This window comes from Lactuca sativa, chromosome 4 (assembly GCF_002870075.4).
Source record: "Lactuca sativa cultivar Salinas chromosome 4, Lsat_Salinas_v11, whole genome shotgun sequence".
NCBI classification, from domain to species: domain Eukaryota; kingdom Viridiplantae; phylum Streptophyta; class Magnoliopsida; order Asterales; family Asteraceae; genus Lactuca; species Lactuca sativa.
In genome coordinates this window covers 399318367-399338409 of record NC_056626.2, presented here as the reverse complement: position 1 = coordinate 399338409, position 20043 = coordinate 399318367, and the positions used below count along the sequence as shown (strand labels likewise).

At 39.0% G+C, this 20043-nt stretch overlaps 1 long non-coding RNA gene across 1 annotated transcript; it reads left to right on the top strand.

The window, feature by feature from the left end:
- Window positions 1-1000: 1000 nt before the first annotated feature.
- LOC111902156 (uncharacterized) lies at window positions 1001-2269 on the top strand. Its single transcript, XR_006191537.2, has 4 exons — window positions 1001-1155; window positions 1229-1849; window positions 1952-2029; window positions 2217-2269. It is a non-coding gene; the product is annotated as an uncharacterized LOC111902156 (long non-coding RNA).
- Window positions 2270-20043: the final 17774 nt, after the last annotated feature.

The window sequence follows — 20043 nt, the reverse complement described above, 5'->3', positions numbered from 1 at the left end:
GACTATAGCAGCTATGAAATTAGTGCTTTATGAACGAACATTGGCAGCTATGGATTTAGTGCCAGTCCTATAACCCTGGAAGTAAGGGACTTCGGAATAAACGAATGCAGGATAGATGACTCTTAGGTTAAATCCTTAAAGAGTAAAGAAGATAATGGGGATGGGTAATTGGGTTGATCATTTGATTGAACATAATAATTATATTATTATGGGTTGAAAACCCTATGTACTCACCAGGTTTCCCAACCTGACCCACTCAGTTTATATATATCACAGGTGACGAAGTGAAGTGACATTACACTGAGAGATTTAAAAGAGATATAGATCACTAGTGTAAATCATTGTAAGTTCTGTTTATGCTTATGTTTCGGTATTAACGATGACATCCCAAACATTTTAAAATGAAATAAATACGTTTCTTCGAAAATGTTTTAATAACGTATTTACCATGTTTTTCTGAGAACAAATTCCGCAACCTTTTTATAAAATGAAGTACTCTGATTTTTATAAAGCATAAACAAAATCGGTCTTTTCTGGCCGTGATTTTGGGGATGTCACATCCTTGGTTCCATTCTGACCTCCACTGCCTCCTCTCACTTCAGTTGTGGTGCTTAGGAGTTCCAGTGGGTATTTACGTGTCATTCTCGCGTCTCCCCTCACCGGTTCTGCCTTATCTTCCCCCCCACCGCTTTCTCGTCACTCATATTCGGATTTCACCAAGCTACAGACGGGACGACGCAGATGACCATCGACCGGACTCCGATTTACGTTCTCACGACGGGACTGGGATCGGATACGTTCTGTTGAGCTCTTCAAATCCTCGAATTTCTTTGATGCTTCCACAGTCGGTATGTGAATTCGACACTTCCACCATCGATGTATGAAATCGACGCATCCTAAAGGTTGAAGTGGTCACGATGCAGATGGCCATCGATCGGGCTGCGATTTAGGTTCTCACGACGGGGCTGAGTCCTTATTTGTGCCACCGACATCAAACCCAGCAGTCACCGCCAACTGGAGCTTCTAACCCCTTTTCGCTTGCTTCTCAAACGCTGCAACCAGACGCTTTCCTCATCGAAACGCCATTGATGGCACCCTTCTATCCCAATTCGGAACCCTATTCAGACCTTTTCGTCACTTACTCCTCTCAAAAAGGTAATTTTGTAATTTCGACAATGTCATTCTTTTGGGTTTTAGAATGAACTTTTATTTTTCTTGACTATGGCAGACGCATCATCCAGACCAAGTGCGCTTTCCTTGTGTAAGAACTGCTTTCGGTGGTATAAATGCATCTGTTGTTTAAATAGGTACGACCATCAGGTAGCCAGCAGCCCTGTGTCGCTGTCTCAGTATTGTTCAGCCCTAATTCCTTCAAGTCTGTCGTTCTGCTGGACAAGCTTTTGACAGGTAAGTTGTAAACCCTAAGTATAAATTCTGAAATTACTTGGGTTTTGTTGTCTACATGTGGAAATTTGGGTTCTTGCACATCAAATTACCTCATACACACATGGTATGTCATCAGCATAATCATTCATATGCATATTTGTTGATTCTAGAATCAAATATGTTATCTGCACTTTCTAATTTTTGATGAATTATAGATTAGTGACTTCCATTCCTTTTATTAGGCTCAATCCAGGAAGATTGGAAGTTCTTGGGATGTTCACGTTAGAATGTGTTGCTTACAGGCAGATTGGAAGTTCCTGGGACATCATTTTCTTATATTATAAAAAAAATTTATCAACAAAAGGCTAATATTTGGTTTTTTTTATAAAATTGTTTAATGCAGGAACATCTGAAAAAAGGCTATTTCTATTGACGAAATGGTAGTTATAGATATTAAAACCAAGTTAGTCTCCTTTCTATTTCCCTACATACTTTTATTTTTATAAAAGAAATAATGATTTTAACAGTTTTTGTTAAAAATGCCCCTGCATATGGTCATAAACAGATGTGGAGATCAAGACGGTGAACCACGAATACAGGACGAGTGTTAACAAATTGTAAGCAACTTATGACTCTGGAATTGGTATGTTTCTCAATTTTTTTTATTCATTTTATAGGGTTTAGACTCTAATTAACCATTAAGAACAAACGGGAAATCACTTTACATTGCAGGTTCCTATTGGTTGATTGGTCACTGATTCGTAATACAGACTTTCAAATTTCTTTCTTGATTCATGTAGGTTTCATTCTATCTTTCTTTGACATTACAGGACCAAAGAAGGAGTGTTACTCATTATATGGTCGCTGTTTTGAGATCAAAGAGAATAGGTTATTAACTTTACTCTTTTTATTATTATTGTAAAGCTTATATTTATCTTTGTTTAAATTTGGAATTTTTTTTAAACAACTTGAGGTATGTTTACAAAGTTTGTCTCTTTTAGGATGTCAGTCAACTGGAGGGTCATACCACAACTACTTTAGGGTAAGTGTTTTTTTATTTTTTTTATTTATTGATTTTCACTGAAACTTGTGTATTAAATTTCTCAAATGTTTTGATGAGTCATACAGAGTCATGCTCTTCTCAAATGGTGACAAATGCTGAAATGGACCTCAAAGAAGCTTACCTTGACATACCTCAATATTTTAATCTTTTTTAATTAATTACAAAATTAAAAAATTGCCCCTTTCAACATATCATATTTTCTTAACAGGTGAGATTAACATGTGGATCAAAAGTTGAAGTTGCTGATATAGATGAAATGGATTGCTTGCGAAATCATCAAACAAAGTTTTATCTAACCAAACACGTGTATTTATGTATTACCACTTAATATTGATATTAAATATGTGGGTTGCATCCGACCTCTACAACGCAAGGGTTCCCCACCTAGTTGCTATTAAATATTACTTAAGCTTAGCGCCAAAAGATGTCTATTATATATATATATATATATATATATATATATATATATATATATATATATATCATGGTTGCAGAAATCGGGATTAATCGGCGATTAATCGTTTGGCGTTCTCCAACCGTCGAGGATTAGGGCATTAATCGGAAATTTAGGATTAATCGGGTTTGACGGGATTAATCGGCCTTGGCGGGATTAACCGGTCAACGAAAGTCAACAAAAGTCAAAAAAAAGTCAACAAAAGTCAAAAAAAGTCAAAAAAATGTCAAAAAAACTTTAAAAATTCAAAAAACTAACTTTCTTTTTTTGCTTCAAAATTTTCAAATTTACAAATTTTCAAATATTATACCAAAATGTTCATATTTTCGTATTTCCAAATTTCCAAATTATAATTTTTCTTATTTTCTAATTTTGAAGTACTTATTTTTCTTAAGATAAATTAATATTTTATTAATAATCTATGGTCCCCGATTAATCGTCGATTAATCCCCACCAAGATCGATTAATCCCCACCAAGATCGATTAATCCCTTAACACCAGTCGACCGTCGAGCTACCGTCAAGTGCTTTTTACAACCTTGATATATATATATATATATATATATATATATATATATATATATATATATATATATATATATATATATATATATATATTAGACAAGGCGAATGCTCACGCGTTGCGCAGAAACATCTATATAGTTGAAGTCTGTATAAATATATGTTTTTTTAAATATAAGAATAACGTTGTTGTTAAATTTGATATAATAATTTGTATACTGGATTGATATAATATATTGATTATTTTGAATTATATAATAATATGTACATCTACTATAACTACATAATCTCAATCTTTTGAATGACTTCTACCTGCGAGTTACACGTAAGTAAAATTAAATATAAAAAATGGTTTATTGCCATTTATAGTTGTTGTTATTTTTAATTAGTTTTTTAAAATTTATTTGTTTAATGTTTTAATTTCTAACATTATAATTATTTAAAATATCAAACATTACTTTTTGATATTAAAAGTAACAATATAATCATTTATATAAAGTTATTTTTAACTATTGTTATTGTAAGTCATGGTTGCAGAAATCGGGATTAATCGTGGATTAATCGTTTGGCGTTCTCCAACCGTCGATGATTAGGGCATTAATCGGAAATTGAGGATTAATCGGGTTTGACAGGATTAATCGGCCTTGGCGGGATTAACCGGTCAACAAAAGTCAAAAAAGTCGAAAAAAGTCAAAAGAAGGTCAAAAAATTTAAAAAAAATTCAAAAAACCAACTTTCTTTTTTTGAAATTTTAAAATTTTCAAAATTTCAAATATTATACCAAAATGTTCATATTTTCGTATTTTCAAATTTTCAAATTACAATTTGTCTTATTTTCTAATTTTAAAGTACTTATTTTTCTTAAGATATATTAATATTTAATTAATTTTAATATTTTATTAATAATCTATGGTTCCCGATCAATCCTCGATTAATCCCCACCAAGACCTATTAATCCCTTAACACCAGTCGACCGTCGAGCTACCGTCAAACGATTTTTACAACCTTGTTGTAAGTTACTTTAAGCTACTTATTTGAAAACTTTTAACAATTATAAAAATATATTTAAGAAATATTTTAGTTAAATTGAGATTACAATTTAGTTTTTGCATTTATCACTATAATTTATCACTTTGAACTAGGGATGAAAGTGGATCCAAATCCGGACCAGATGAACCCGGAACCGGTTTACGGGATTTTATAGAACCGAAAACCGGACGGATATATAGGAACTGGTTCTGGTTCGGTTTCGGGTACGGTACCAGGTAAAGTGGGTCTAGAACCGGAAAACTCGGAAACATCAAAGTGGGTAGGTTGGAACCGAATAAAGTGGGTTTAGAACCGGAAAACTCGAAAAACCCGGAAATTTTTGGTAATTACTCAATATTTAGTGGGTTGAACTTTAAAAATTTTCATATTAACATCCCGACTTTGGGGGACTGTAAGTCATTGAATATGAAACCAAAATTGACAAAATTATAGTTTAAAATCTTGTACAAACTCTAAACTACACTCTGGAAAAAACCACATGTCAATCCGAATTTAAACGAATGAGATATGCATGTGTTAACATTTTCACAGAATTCAAAGTACAAAAATAAATAGTTGAAAAGTTGAAAATTTTCAGCTTTGATATCCCGACTTTAGGGGGCGATAAGTCCTTGAATAATAAACCAAAAATGAAAAAAAACATAGTCTAAAATCAAGTACAAACTCTAAACTACTAGTTGGAAAAAACTTCATGTCAATCCGACTTCAAACGAATTAGATATGCATGTTTTAAAAACTTTCACAGAATACAGAAAAACTAAAAAAGTAAAAGTTTCCAGCTTTGATATCTCAACTTTGGGGGACTGTAAGTCAATGAATATAAAACTAAAAATGACAAACATATACTCTAAAATAATGTACAAACTCTAAACTACACGTTGGAAAAAAAAACCACATGTCAATCCGACTTGAAACAAATGAGATATACATGTTTTAAACGTTTCACAAAAACCGGTTTCAGCCCTTAAAAGTGGTTCCGGTTCCTAACACCGATTCCGGTTCTTAGACCCAGTTTGCCCGGACCTAATGGACCCAAACCTAGATTACCCGGAACCCGGATAAAGCCATTTTTTAAACCCGAAACCAGAACCGGTTCTATATATTCTGGTTTTAACTGTTCCGATTCCGGTTCCAGTCCGGTTTTCCGGTTTTAAATCTCATCCGTGCTTTGAGCTATTTACAAATTATTCTTTGGTTTTTTAAGTGGAACTGAAATTTATATTTAATTTGATATTATAATATGCATAAACACCTATATAGTTAAAGTCTTTACAAAAATATGTTTTTTTTTTAAATGTAACAATAACATCGTTGTTAAATTTGATATGATAATTTGTATACTAAATTGATATAATATATTGATTATTTTGAATTATATGATAATATATACATCTATTATAACTTCATAATCTCAATCGTTTGAATGACTTCCACCCACAAGTTACACATGAATAAAATTAAATATAATATATGGTTTAATGTTATTTATTGTTGTTGTTTTTAATTATTTTTTTAAAATTTATTTGCATAATGTTTTAATTTCTATCATTATAATTATTTAAAACATTAAACAATATTTTTTAATTTTAAAGGTAACAATATAATCATTTATATTGAGTTATTTTTAACTATTGTTATTGTAAGTGTTAGGCGTGTTAGACCCAACAAATAATAGGGGTACGATATACTCCAAAATAATCCCACTATATTGCACTAGAAAGGTAGTACAAGGTAAGTAAGGTCGATCCACAGAGACACTCAGTCTATACCTGTTTTGTGTAAGGTATTTGTTCACAAAAGATTAAATAGCGGAGGTGAGTGTAATGATGTAACAAACCAATTTAAAACATGAGTAAACAACTAAACTAATAAATTAAGTTCAGATTTTGTAAGGACTCCAATTTCATGTATGACAATCTAGCAATGTGAATCAAAGATGACAAGACATTTGTTTTATTTTATCTAGGTTGGTACTTGAAAGTTTTAACAAGCTCTAACACTTTCCATTCACCACATTAATCAATCAAAACAAGCTCTTTGATTAATCCTAACTTTACTAACCTAATCTAAACAAGCTCTTAGAAGTAGATTAAAAGATTGCATTAAGCTTATTGTGAATGTAACAACACCCAATACTCCTCACAAGCTCGGGAGCGTAAGAATGTGTGACAAGATTTACACTAAATTCATTCATAAAAAAAACCAATTTAATGCTTGTTACTTAGTTCAATTCACAAAACAATTACGGATTTTGCAAAATGAATAACTTGAAGGACCTAACCCTAATTCAAATGGCCAATAAGAATCATTATTAGAATCAAACATTCGATTGAAGTAAAATCAATTTCACTAGATATAAATTGAACACAAACATCATGTCATATGATTTGATTCACAACCAAAAAGTCAAAACATGAAATTGGAGAAACTAGGGTTCTAGCCACACATGGCTAGAACAAGATCACAAGTCTAAAAGATGAAATTAAGTGTAATTACAACTTACAAAAACGAGAATTAATGTTTCCAAATTATTAACGGACAAACCCTTGCAAAAACCTTCGAATTCTCCTCTCCAATGGTGCTCTGATGTGTTCTCCTACCTCTAAAAATGACCCAAATCTCGACATAAGGAAAAAGGGAAAAACTGCTAAAAAGCAGTTTTTAAGTCGAACACGGCCCGTGTCGATATAGAGTAAATCAACACGGGTCGTGTTAAGTGAAAACACACCCTTCAACTTCGATTTCAACTCAAAAGTATGATGCTAAAAATGTTCAACTAAACCAACACGCCCCGTGTCAATATAGAGTAAATGAACACGGGCGTGTTCAGTGAGGTCAAACTGCCTGGGATGGTCAAACACGCCCCGTGTTGGATTTCTGGTCCAAACCCAACACACCCCTGTTGCCCTCTGACTCCGAGCCCAAACTTGATTTTCTCAGTTCTTCTGTTTTAGGCCCAATTATCCCGCAATCTTCACCAATTCCCCCCGACACCTCCAAAAGCGTGCTCCAACCTCCGGTTTACCTGAAAATGTCATTAAAGAGTGCAAATAAGGTTGTTCCAGAAATTAACCTAAATATGATGAAACGCAATAAAAGCAAAGAACAATTAGGCTAAAAACATACATACAAAGGGCTAAAGGTTGTGCAAAAAGGTGCACAAAATGCACCTAACAAATCTCCCCAAGCTTAGACCTTTCTTGTCCTCAAGAAAGAACAAGAAACAGACAAAACAGGACGATTTCTAGATGACAGAAAGAAACTTAAAACAAAAGGGGACAGAAAGGTTCTAAGGACTAGGGATGAATGCATGCAATGAAAACAATGAAAAAGGGAAAGAAAAATTATGTACAGAAGCACTTAAAGAAACAAAATGTATCAAAAAAAATTTAAGGCATAAGTAAATAATCTATACAAGTACGATCAGACTTTACATCAATATTGCTCCAATCATTAATACCTAGGCAACCATACTGCTTACATCCATGTATCACAGACTCCCAAAGTGAGGAAGACCCGAAACGGTGCAACCCAATAATCTAACCCTAGTTTTATTAAAACGTTATACCTTACTAAGCTTTATGGGCGAAAATAACATAGTCCGGATCTCATGTCCTTAATACTAGATGGCCAAGAATCAGAATCGACACATCCTTAAGAAACCGTCATGGCGAATCAGCTTTCGCTAAAACAGTGAGCCCACCCGAAGGGGCCCAGCTCCTATGCTTTCACTTTTTCGAGACCCACAAGTATCATATCACACAGTTCTTCATTCGCCATATTTGACTTTGAATTGGCTTTTGATTTGATTGAACTTTGATTTGTACTTCGTTTTGAACGTGGATTCTTCAATCTTTATTTTTGGAATTTCTTGAGATTTCTTCGTTTTGGCACTTGAAATTCTGATTTGGGTACTAGACATGACAGTTACACCCTTCCTTCTTTCTTGAATGTGTGTGTAACACCATAAAAATCTGAAACAATTTTTCACTTTGAAAACCATAAAATATCATTCACATTCATTTTAAAAACATTGTATCAACATTGTATCAATACAAAACCCCAAGATCATAATATATATAAACTCCAATGTGTGTGTACGAATCATGCCGGCGCCACTCGAGGCTATAATATGACCCTCCGGTCGATGTGTCTCAGCGGGACCCTCCAGTCCCGTAGCTCGTTGGACCCTCTGGTCCGGTCATAGCTCGTTGGACCCTCCGGTCCGGTCTATATCATCATACAACATACATATATCACATAGCACATAATCTCATACATAACACATAAGACCCTCTGGTCATCGCATAATACCACTCTAGGTAACGTATAGTGAGAAGACTCACCTCGGTGTCTCGGTAAATATCTGACTCGGAAGAAATGTGATCTAGCCTCCGCCTAATCACATAAAGTAATACTCTCATAAATACAACTGTACTCAACCCTAAAAGTCAACAAGGTCCATGGTCAAACTTTGACCCGACTCGTCGAGTGCACTAGGGCGACTCAACGAGTCTACACGTGTCCACTGACTCTCTTAGTCCCTCTCTTGGCACGTCGAGTACTTCCCCTGACTCGACAAGTTCCACCTGACAAGAATCACGGGGCCACCCCGACTCAACTCGCCGAGTCTCAAGAACAACTCGGCGAGTTCCGCCTTGAACTCCAGTCCCCCTGACTCTCCCTGACTCACCGAGTTATTCCCCAACTCGGCAAGTCCACTCACTGAGTGATTTACGGGAAACCCTCATCCTACTCATCGAGTCTGTTCTTCGGACTCGTCGAGTTCATGCCATGCACAAACTCCATAGGCCTCCTGAGGTCAGATCTATTCCATACATTCATAGATCTGGCCTTCCCAAGCATGATAATCACGTAAAGTTCATACCTTGAGACTCATGTATCATCTAAATGGCCTTACTTGGTGATTTAGCCCCAAATATGACATCCCAAGCTCATGGCTCCCAAAATAACTCATAAAGCTCCAAGGGTTAAGGTCTCTGGACCTCTTTGGGTCCAGATCCAGAACATAGACTCGAGAAGGGACCAAATGCTCCACTTATTCATCCTCTAAAATGGTTAGAAAACCCTAACACTAAGAATCAACATCAAAATGTAAGAAGGTCAGAGCAAAATACCTCAATATGATCTCTAAGAACTCAGAAATCACCACAATCGCTCCTCCTTCAGCCTCCTCTTGCCTTGGTCACCTCCTTCTTGCAAAAACACCCACAAAAGGATCAAGAATGGCCTCTTCTTCCTCACAAACGCTCTAGATCTCTTAGGATTTCTCTCTGGGGGTTGGTGGCCGCAAATGACGACCCTAAGGGCCTTTAAATAGGTCTCAAACCCTGGAAATTAGGGTTTCATTAAACAGCATGGACTCGCCGAGTCCACTCATGAACTCGCCGAGTCTAACTGTGAACTCACATATGAATCCGCGACCATACTCGGCGAGTTTAGACGCCAACTCGCCGAGTCTCCTCACAATCCCCAAAAATAAAAGAACAAAATAGGATACCTAGGTATCTGGATGTTACAATTCTCCCCCACTAGAATCAGACTTCGCCCTCGAAGTCTCACTCTGCGAACAACTCTGGATGCTGCTCCCGCATCTCACGCTCCGGTTCCCAATTCAACTCTGACCCTTTCCGATGTTGTTACTGGACCTGAACCAGAGGCACCTCCTTGTTCCTCAAAACCTTGACCTTCCGATCCCAAATCGCTACCGGTCTCTCAACATAATTCAGGCTCGCATCCACCTGAATATCTTCTAATGGCACCACTGTCGCCTCGTCGGCTATACACTTTCGCAGCTGCGACATGTGGAAAGTGTCATGAATCTGACCCAACTCTGCTGGTAACTCCAAATGGTAGGCTACCCTGCCTACCCTCGCGATCACCCTGAAAGGACCAATATATCGGGGCCCCAACTTGTCCCTCTTCCTGAAGCGAATCACTCCTTTCCAAGGAGAGACCTTCAGGAGCACGAAGTCGCCGACCTGAAACTCGAGCTCAGACCGGCGTCTGTCCGCATAACTCTTCTGACGACTCTGAGCGGTCAACAACCTCTGTCTGACCTGTTGGATCTGCTCTATAGTCTGAAGCACAATCTCGATACTACCCTTCACACGCTGCCCTACTTCTCCCCAGCAAATGGGGGTCCGACATCTCCTCCCATACAATAGCTCAAAGGGCGGCATGCCAATGCTCAAATGGTGGCTGTTGTTATAAGAAAACTCCGCCAAGGGCAAATACGTGTCCCAACTCCCGCCGAAATCCAACACACATGCTCGGAGCATGTCCTCGAGCGTCTGAATCGTCCGCTCACTCTGCCCGTCAGTCCGTGGGTGGTATGCGGTACTAAAATGCAGCTTCGTACCCAATTCCTCGTGAAACTTCTTCCAGAACCTGGAAGTGAAACGTACATCTCGATCTGAGACAATTGAGATCGGCACTCCATGCCGCGATACCACCTCTCTCGCGTACAATTCTGTCAACCTCTCCGCGGAAGAGCTCTCACTGATGGCCAGGAAGTGAGCACTCTTTGTCAACCTGTCCACAATCACCCAAATTGCATCGACACCCCTCGCGGTCCTTGGCAATTTGGTGATGAAATCCAAGGTAATTTTTTCCAATTTCCACTCGGGAATCTCTAATGGCTGCAGCTTACCATGTGGACGCTGGTGCTCGGCCTTAACCCTGCGGCAGGTCAAGCATCTCTCTACAAACCATGCGACATCTCTCTTCATACAGGGCCACCAATATTCCTTTTTCAGATCCAAATACATCTTAGTGGCCCCGGGATGGATCGAGAACTTCGATCGATGAGCCTCTTCCATCAAAATGGTACGCGTTCCGCCCACGGACGGTACCCATATCCGACCCTGAAATGTCATAAGCCCCCGGCTATCGGTAACGAATTCTGATACCAGCCCGACAACTCGCTCTCTCTTCTGGCTTTCTGGCCTCACAGCCTCAGCCTGGGCCCCACGGATAGCATCCAACACCGGGGTCATCACTGTCAATCTCAAACAAACATCCCGCAATGGGGCGCCCTCCGCCCTTCGGCTCAGTGCATCGGCTACAACATTTGCCTTACCCGGGTGGTACAAGATCTCACAATCATAATCCTTGACCACGTCCAACCACCTCCTCTGGCGCATATTCAGGTTGGGCTGATCCATCGAATACTTCAAGCTCTTGTGGTCCGTGTATATCGTATACCGAACCCCATACAGATAATGTCGCCAGATCTTGAGGGCGAACACTACCGCTCCTAGTTCCAAATCATGAGTGGGATATCTCGACTCATGAGGCTTAAGTTGCCTCGATGCATACGCTATCACATGCCCCCTCTGCATAAGCACCGCTCCCAATCCGGATATCGATGCATCACAATATACCACAAAATCCTCCATCCCTTCCGGAAGGGCTAATACTGGGGCCTCGCATAATTTCTGGCGAAGTGTCTCAAACGAGGTCTGCTGCTCCGGACCCCAAGAAAACGCAGCACCCTTCCGGGTCAACTTGGTGGGTGGCACAGCGATCTTGGAGAAATCCTTAATAAATCTCCGATAATAGCCGGCCAATCCCAGAAAGCTCCTGATCTCGGTGGGTGATCTCGACACCTCCCACCTCATAATCGCCTCAATCTTGGTCGGATCAACCAATATCCCACTCTAGTTAACGAGATGCCCCCAAAAATTGAACCTCTCGTAGCCAGAACTCACATTTGGAGAACTTGGCATAAAGCCTTTCCGCTCTCAGAACTCCGAGGATCTCCCTCAAATGCTCCTCATGCTGCTCTATGGATCTCGAATACACCAATATGTCGTCAATGAACACGATCACTAAGCGATCCAACATCGGTCTGCACACCCGGTTCATGAGATCCATGAACACCGCCGGTGCGTTGGTGAGTCCGAAAGGCATCACCACAAACTTGTAATGCCCATAACGAGTCTGGAATGTTCTCTTCTGGACGTCCTCCTCCCGCACCCTCACCTGATGATACCCAAACCTCAAATCGATCTTGGAGAACCAAAATGCCCCCTGCAACTGATCAAACAAATCATCGATCCTCGGCAACGGGTAACGGTTCTTGACCGTTAACTTGTTCAATTCCCAATAATCAATGCACATCCGATGCGAACCATCCTTCTTTTTGACAAAAGAATAGGCGCCCCCACGGCGAACTGCTCGTCCTGATAAACCCCTTCCCCAGCAGCTCCTGGAGCTGCGAGGATAACTCTTGCATCTCCGGAGGCGCAAGGCGATAAGGCGCCTTGGCGATAGGTGCAGCTCCCGGAACCAATTCAATACCGAACTCTACCTGCCTCTCCAGAGGCACACCCGGCAATTCCTCTGGAAACACATCCGGAAACTCACGCACTATCGGGACCTTATCAACTGACTTTGGTCTCTCTGAATCAACCCTCGCATCCATCACATACGCCACAAATCCCTTACAGCTCTGCTGTAGACTCTGTCTCGCTCTGGCGGCTGAGCAAAATGCTGAACCCGTACATGTACCCTCACCGTACACCGTAAGAACTCCCCCACTAGGGTCTCGAATTGTCAACAGTTGACGCTTGCAGTCTATCACAGCTCTATATCGGCCCAACCAATCCATACCCACTATAACACACACGTCCCCCATCGCGATCGGAACCAGATCTATCGGAAACTCCACACCGAAGTTCTCAAGGACACATCCTTGAATCACATCTGAAGCATACACTGCTCGCTCATCAGCTATAGAAACTCGCAGAGGTTGATCCAACGCCTCTCGACAGATACTAATGTGCCGACTAAAAGCTACTGAAACGAACGACCGACTCGCACCCGAGTCAAATAATACCAAAGCAGGCACATAACTCACAAGAAAAGTACCTACACACATCATCATATAAGCATAAAAACTCAACTCAAATAAAAGATGAAAAGAGAATACATACCAACCACAACATCGGGCGCCACGCGGACCTCCTCGGCAGTCAACTGAAATGCTTTCCCACGAGCCTTCGGGGCCTCGGCCTTCACCGGCCGAACCTCGGTAGCCCTAGCAGCAGGCGCAGATCCCTGCACTGACCCCTGAAGACGCTGAGGGCACTCGGCCTTCCGATGGCCGGTCTGGTTGGAATGGAAGCAAACCGAAAACCCCTTGGGGTAATCCCTCGCGATATGCCCCTCCTTCCCACACTTGTAGCATACTCCAGCCCTGCATGACCCCTCATGACTCTTACCGCACTTCCCACAAGTGTGGCCCTTCGCGCCCCTAGATATTGAATCAGCGGGTCTAGCCCGCTTGGCTACCGGCTGAGACTGAGCCGGTTGCCGATCCGCCCTCTGTGACTCGGCTTCCTCCCTGTCCTGAGTCTCCAACTCAATCTCCTTCTTCCGAGCATTTGCCTAGAGCTCAGCAAATGTCCGGAAAGTCGAGTTCGCCACGAACTCCCGAATGTCTCTCCTCAGCACACTCAGATAACGGCTCATACGAGCCTGGTCAGATGACACATGCTCAGGGCAAAACATCACCCTCTCATGAAACTTCCTGATGATCACTGCCATAGAATCAGTACCCTGTTTGAGGGTCAAGAACTCCTGAATCAACCATTCCCTCTCCATCGGGGGAACATACTTCTCTCTGAACATAGCGGTGAACCTCTCCTAGGTCACCTCGGAAATCTCAGCCAAAGTGAAGTCCACCGTCACGAACTTCCACTAATCCTTCGCTCCCAAGCGGAGCTGGTTCAGGGTGAACCGAACCCTCATGTGCTCTGGACAAGAACACGTATAGAAACATCCCTCGATGTCAGAGATCCATCTCATAGCGGCAATCAGGTCCTGCGTCCCATCGAACTCTGGTGGATTCGTGTTGCCGAACTCCCAAAACAACAATGAGTCACCTCCCTGAGGTCTGGCAGCAGCAACAGCAGCAGTAGCTGCAGCTGCAGCAGCCTTAGTCAGCGCTGCATACCACTCAAAATTCTCGATCAATGTGGTCTTGATGTCCCCAAACATCTCAGGAATCTCAGCCCGGATGGCAGCAACCACCTCCTCGTGAATCAATCGACGGATCTCCTCGTCGCTGACACCACTGCTCTCAGGTGTGTGTCGAGTCCCAACCATGATGCCTCTGAAATACAACAATAATTATCAGAGACCCGATTGAGCATACTCATACTCGATAACGCAACCCTACTCGTCCTCTGTTGACCAAAAGATTCTTACATGGAATGCCCACTGATTTGGTGTCTTCAGTAGTACGGGCCCAATACTACTGACCACACCGCATCAGCATTCACTCCAAGTCCTCCTCCTTGGATCCTGGATTACGAGTACTCTACTCTCATGAGCTCCTAACTGCTATCTACTCACTCTCAAAGCATCTCAGCAGGAGAAATCTCCTAGGCTAAGGCATCACAAATCAGGCCACTCTAGTCCTAATATGTATACCTAGCCTACTCTAGCATGCATAATGTAACATAACATATCTCATAACACATAATTTAAGGGTACTTTTGGGGATTCACCGTTCGGGCGCTGACTAATTGTACACACGGCTCTGCTCTGTTTGTCTCAAAACTCTTTTTACTCTTTTCTAAAATTGTACTTCATTATCAAAATTTTCCTCAAATCCTCAATTTGAGTTCAGATATGCCCGAAGGTGCATCTGAATCCCTCAAACCAAGGCTCTAATACCAACTTGTAACACCGTAAAAATTTGAAACAATTTTTCACTTTGAAAACCATAAAATATCATTCACATTCATTTTAAAAACATTGTATCAACATTGTATCAGTACAAAACCCTAAGATCAGAATATATATAAACTCCAATGTGTGTGTACGAATCATGTCGGCGCCTTCCCGCACTCATCACTGGTACCTGAAACACATAACGCAACAACTGTAAGCATAATTGCTTAGTGAGTTCCCCAAAATACCGCATACAACACATACGCCACTCGAGGCTATAATGCGACCCTCCAGTCGATGTGTCTCAGCGGGACCCTCCAGTCCCGTAGCTCGTTGGACCCTCTGGTCCGGTCATAGCTCGTTGGACCCTCCGGTCCGGTCTATATCATCATACAACATACATATATCACATAGCACATAATCTCATACATAACACATAAGACCCTCTGGTCATCGCATAATACCACTCTAGGTAACGTATAGTGAGAAGACTCACCTCGGTGTCTCGGTAAATATCTGACTCGGAAGAAATGTGATCTAGCCTCCGTTTAATCACATAAAGTAATACTCTCATAAATACAACTGTACTCAACCCTAAAAGTCAACAAGGTCCATGGTCAAACTTTGACCCGACTCGTCGAGTGCACTAGGGCGACTCGGCGAGTCTACATGTGTCCACTGACTCTCTTAGTCCCTCTCTTGGCACGTCGAGTACTTCCCCTGACTCGACGAGTTCCACCTGGCATGAATCGCGGGGCCACCCCGACTCAACTCGCCGAGTCTCAAGAACAACTCGACGAGTTCCGCCTTGAACTCCAGTCCCCCCGACTCTCCCTGACTCACCGAGTTATTCCCCAACTCGGCAAGTCCACTCACTGAGTGATTTACGGGAAACCCTCATCCTACTCGCCGAGTCTGTTCTTCGGACTCGATGAGTTCATGCCATGCACAAACTCCATAGGCCTCCTAAGGTCAGATCTGTTCCATACATTCATAGATCTGGCCTTCCCAAGCATGATAATCATGTAAAGTTCATACCTTGACACTCATATATCATTTAAATGGTCTAACTTGGTGATTTAGCCCCAAAAATGACATCCCAAGCTCATGGCTCCCAAAATAACTCATAAAGCTCCAAGGGTTAAGGTCTCTGGACCTCTTTGGGTCCAGATCCAGAACATAGACTTGAGAAGGGACCAAATGCTCCACTTATTCATCCTCTAAAAGGGTTAGAAACCCTAACACTAAGAATCAACATCAAAACTGAAGAAGGTCAGCAAAAAATACCTCAATATGATCTCTAAGAACTCAGAAATCACCACAATCGCTCCACCTTCAGCCTCCTCTTGCCTTGGTCACCTCCGTCTTGCAAAAACACCCACAAAAGGATCAAGAATGCCCTCTTCTTCCTCACAAACGCTCTAGATCTCTTAGGATTTCTCTCTGGGGGTTGGTGGCCGCAAATGACGGACCTAAGGGCCTTTAAATAGGTCTTAAACCCTGGAAATTAGGGTTTCATTAAACAGTGTGGACTCGCCGAGTCCAGCTGTTAACTCGCATACGAATCCGCGACCATACTCGGCGAGTTTAGACGCCAATCTGCCGAGTCTCCTCACAATCCCCAAAAATAAAAGAATAAAATAGGATACCTGGGTATCCGGATGTTATAGTGTGGATCTAATACTTAAGCTCTCTATTACCGCGGGGGTAACGCGTGTCAACAAATATGTCCATGTTCTGTGGGTCCAGAGTTGCCGATAAAGATTCTTTTTATACATTTAGAAGCAAATCATCCTAAAGCTGTTAATTGTTGGGTTTTTGTATACTACAACATCCTATGATGCACATACAACCCTAAATACCTTGGATCTATGTTTTCTCTATTATACATGCAAATATGAAGTTTCCAAGATATTACCCTATACTAGCATACAAATATCATATACTTGGGTAATAAAATAGATAGAATACATACCCTTTTTTATGTAACTTGTCTTCATGAAGCTTGAGTGCCTAGTGCCCCAAGTGTGACACCTCAAATGGTTCACACAACACCATGAACACTTGGAATAACCTTGAGAATAAGGATACTTTGGTTCTCTCTAGTGAAAGCGGCCTTGCCCTTTTTTGTACACACACTAGTGCCAATTTCACCAACCAAGGACATCTTTATATAGTGTGGAGATTAGGGTTAAACCCTAATACCCATGACCTTTAATTTCATATGATCCATGGGTTAAACACTCCATGGACTATCCATGAAAGCTTAGCTCAACCTAAATGAACTTGGCCCATCACATAAATATATCTTAGAGTCCATATTTAATTAGTTCCTTTGGATCACTTAATTAATTATAAATTAATTCATGATCAATACTTATAATATATTAATATAAATCACTAGTATCATTTTTCCTCATCTTGTCTATCCAATTGTCCCGATGCCATGCAACCCAAATGGACCATGCCGGGTCGGGTCAAGTCTTACCAATTATAGTTATGGGCTTAGACATTAATCCAACACTTATTACCGCCCAAAAACATTTCAATATAAATTATTTTTATTATCTAAGGCTAGGGTCTCGAATTACGGTGTTTGGGTCCCCTAGTTATGACAACTGATTCTACACTTCTGGTAACGATCCGGTTGCTTCACTATTATTATTATTATTATTTTTTTCATTTTGATCTTTCGTTTTCCCACTTCATGGAGCACTTGTATGTAAAGAGTGTCATCATCTCGTACATTTTTTTTGAAATACATGCAATTGATGAAATGCAAAAACTTAAAATTAAAATTAAAATATTTTAAGCTACTTATTTAAAAACTTTTAGCGATTATAAAAGTATATTTAGGAAATATTTTAGTTAAATGGAGATTATAATTTAGTTTTTGCACTTGTCACTACAATTTATCACCTTTTAACTATTTATAAAATATTCTTTGGTTTTTTAATATATTTAATTTGAGATTGTAATGTTGTATTTAAATTAACAATTTAAGTATTTTGTCCAAACTGTTCAAAAGTTGTAGCTTTAAACTGAAAATGGTTTACATATAAGAACATATTAAATCTAATAAATTAAGTATAATATGTTAAAAGTTAAAGATGTTACTTTATAAATAGAAGTAAAGATATTATTTTAAAATTGAAATTTAGTTTATGTATGATTATACTTTAGGTTTGATATTTATTTAACCTTATTAACCAACTTATAATTATTATTAGAAAGACACTAAAATTTATCCCTTTTAACTATCTAAAAAATATTATTTTGGTTGTTTAGGTTAAACTAAAATTTATATTTAAGTTGACCCTGTAATGTTATATTTAAATTAATAATTTAAGTATTTTATACAAATTGTTCCAAAATTGTATTTTTAAAATGATAATGATTTACATCCAACAATATATTAAAACTAATAAATTAAGTATAATATGTTAAAAGTTAAAAAAACATAACTTTATAAGAAGAAGTAAAGATATTATTTTAATATTGAAATTTAGTTTATATATGATTACACTTTAGGTTTGATATTTATTGAACCTAATTTATCAAATTATAATTATTACTAGAAAGAAATTGAAAAGTCATGAGAGTTTCAAATAAATATGGTGAAAGAAACAATATATGGGAGTTTCAAATGAATGTGCTGAAAGAAAAAATGTTTCTTTTATAAGTATACTAGGCGAATAATTGCGCGTTGCACATAATAAAATTAAAACTTTTGGTAATCTTATGTTATTGAAAATATTTATATCATTTATATTAACTATAAATTAATTATTATTATATTTAGTTTATATAAAATTATAATTAATTTGAACAGTAGATAAAATAACGCGTATTAAAATCAAATAATTTAATGTTTTCTATTCATGTTTTACGTGTGTATAATATTTGTTATATTTATCAACTATTTTAATTTACTACTGTTATGATTTATTGAATTTTTAAGGAAAAAATGACGGTGTCTAATTTCATCATGATGATTATTTAAATTATCAACAAATGTTTATATTCTAACATAATTTAATTTTTAAGTTTCTATTATTTTTAACTATTATTATTATAAATAATTTTTAAAACAACTGAATTGAATTTTAGTTATTATAAAATATAGTTTTCAGACACCTTTTAGTTAATTCGATTAATCAATTTAGGTATATATATATATATATATATATATATATATATATATATATATATATATATATATATATATATATATATATATATATATATATATTGAATTCTTTTATACATTATTTGATATTTTACTTTAGCTTTTAAATTTTACACTAAATTTTTAAGCTTATTTGATATATTAATGCGGATTATTTATTTAACAATATATTTGTAACATCCCGAATCCAGGAATGCAAGTTCAGGGTGCAAAGTGTAATTGTGGAAGGGCAACTCGGCGAGTCCACGAGTGGACTCGGCGAGTAGGGTCGCGACTCTGGTCGCGTGTTAAGTGGCCAACTCGGCGAGTCGGCGGCTGGACTCGGCGAGTTAGTGCTGAGTGGAGAAAACCCTAATTCGGGGGTTGAGCCCTATATAAAGAACATGATATCCTCTCCCCCAGCCTCTTTACCTCCCCCTTGTGTTCCAGAAGCCCTAGTTTCGTGTGAGCTTTCCTTGTGAGAGATTGGAGCCTTTGTGGAGGGAATCTTGGGGAGAAATCGAAGAGAAAGGAGGTTTGAGAAAGGAGCTTTGCAAAGATTCAGCTTATTCTACAATTGGAGCTTTCATTTGAGGTAATAATCTTCTGTTTGAGCTTTTGTGCACCTAGATCTATCAATTGTGGGGTTTTTGGGGACACATATGAGGTCCGTCTTAAGTTTGGTGCAAGAGCTGGG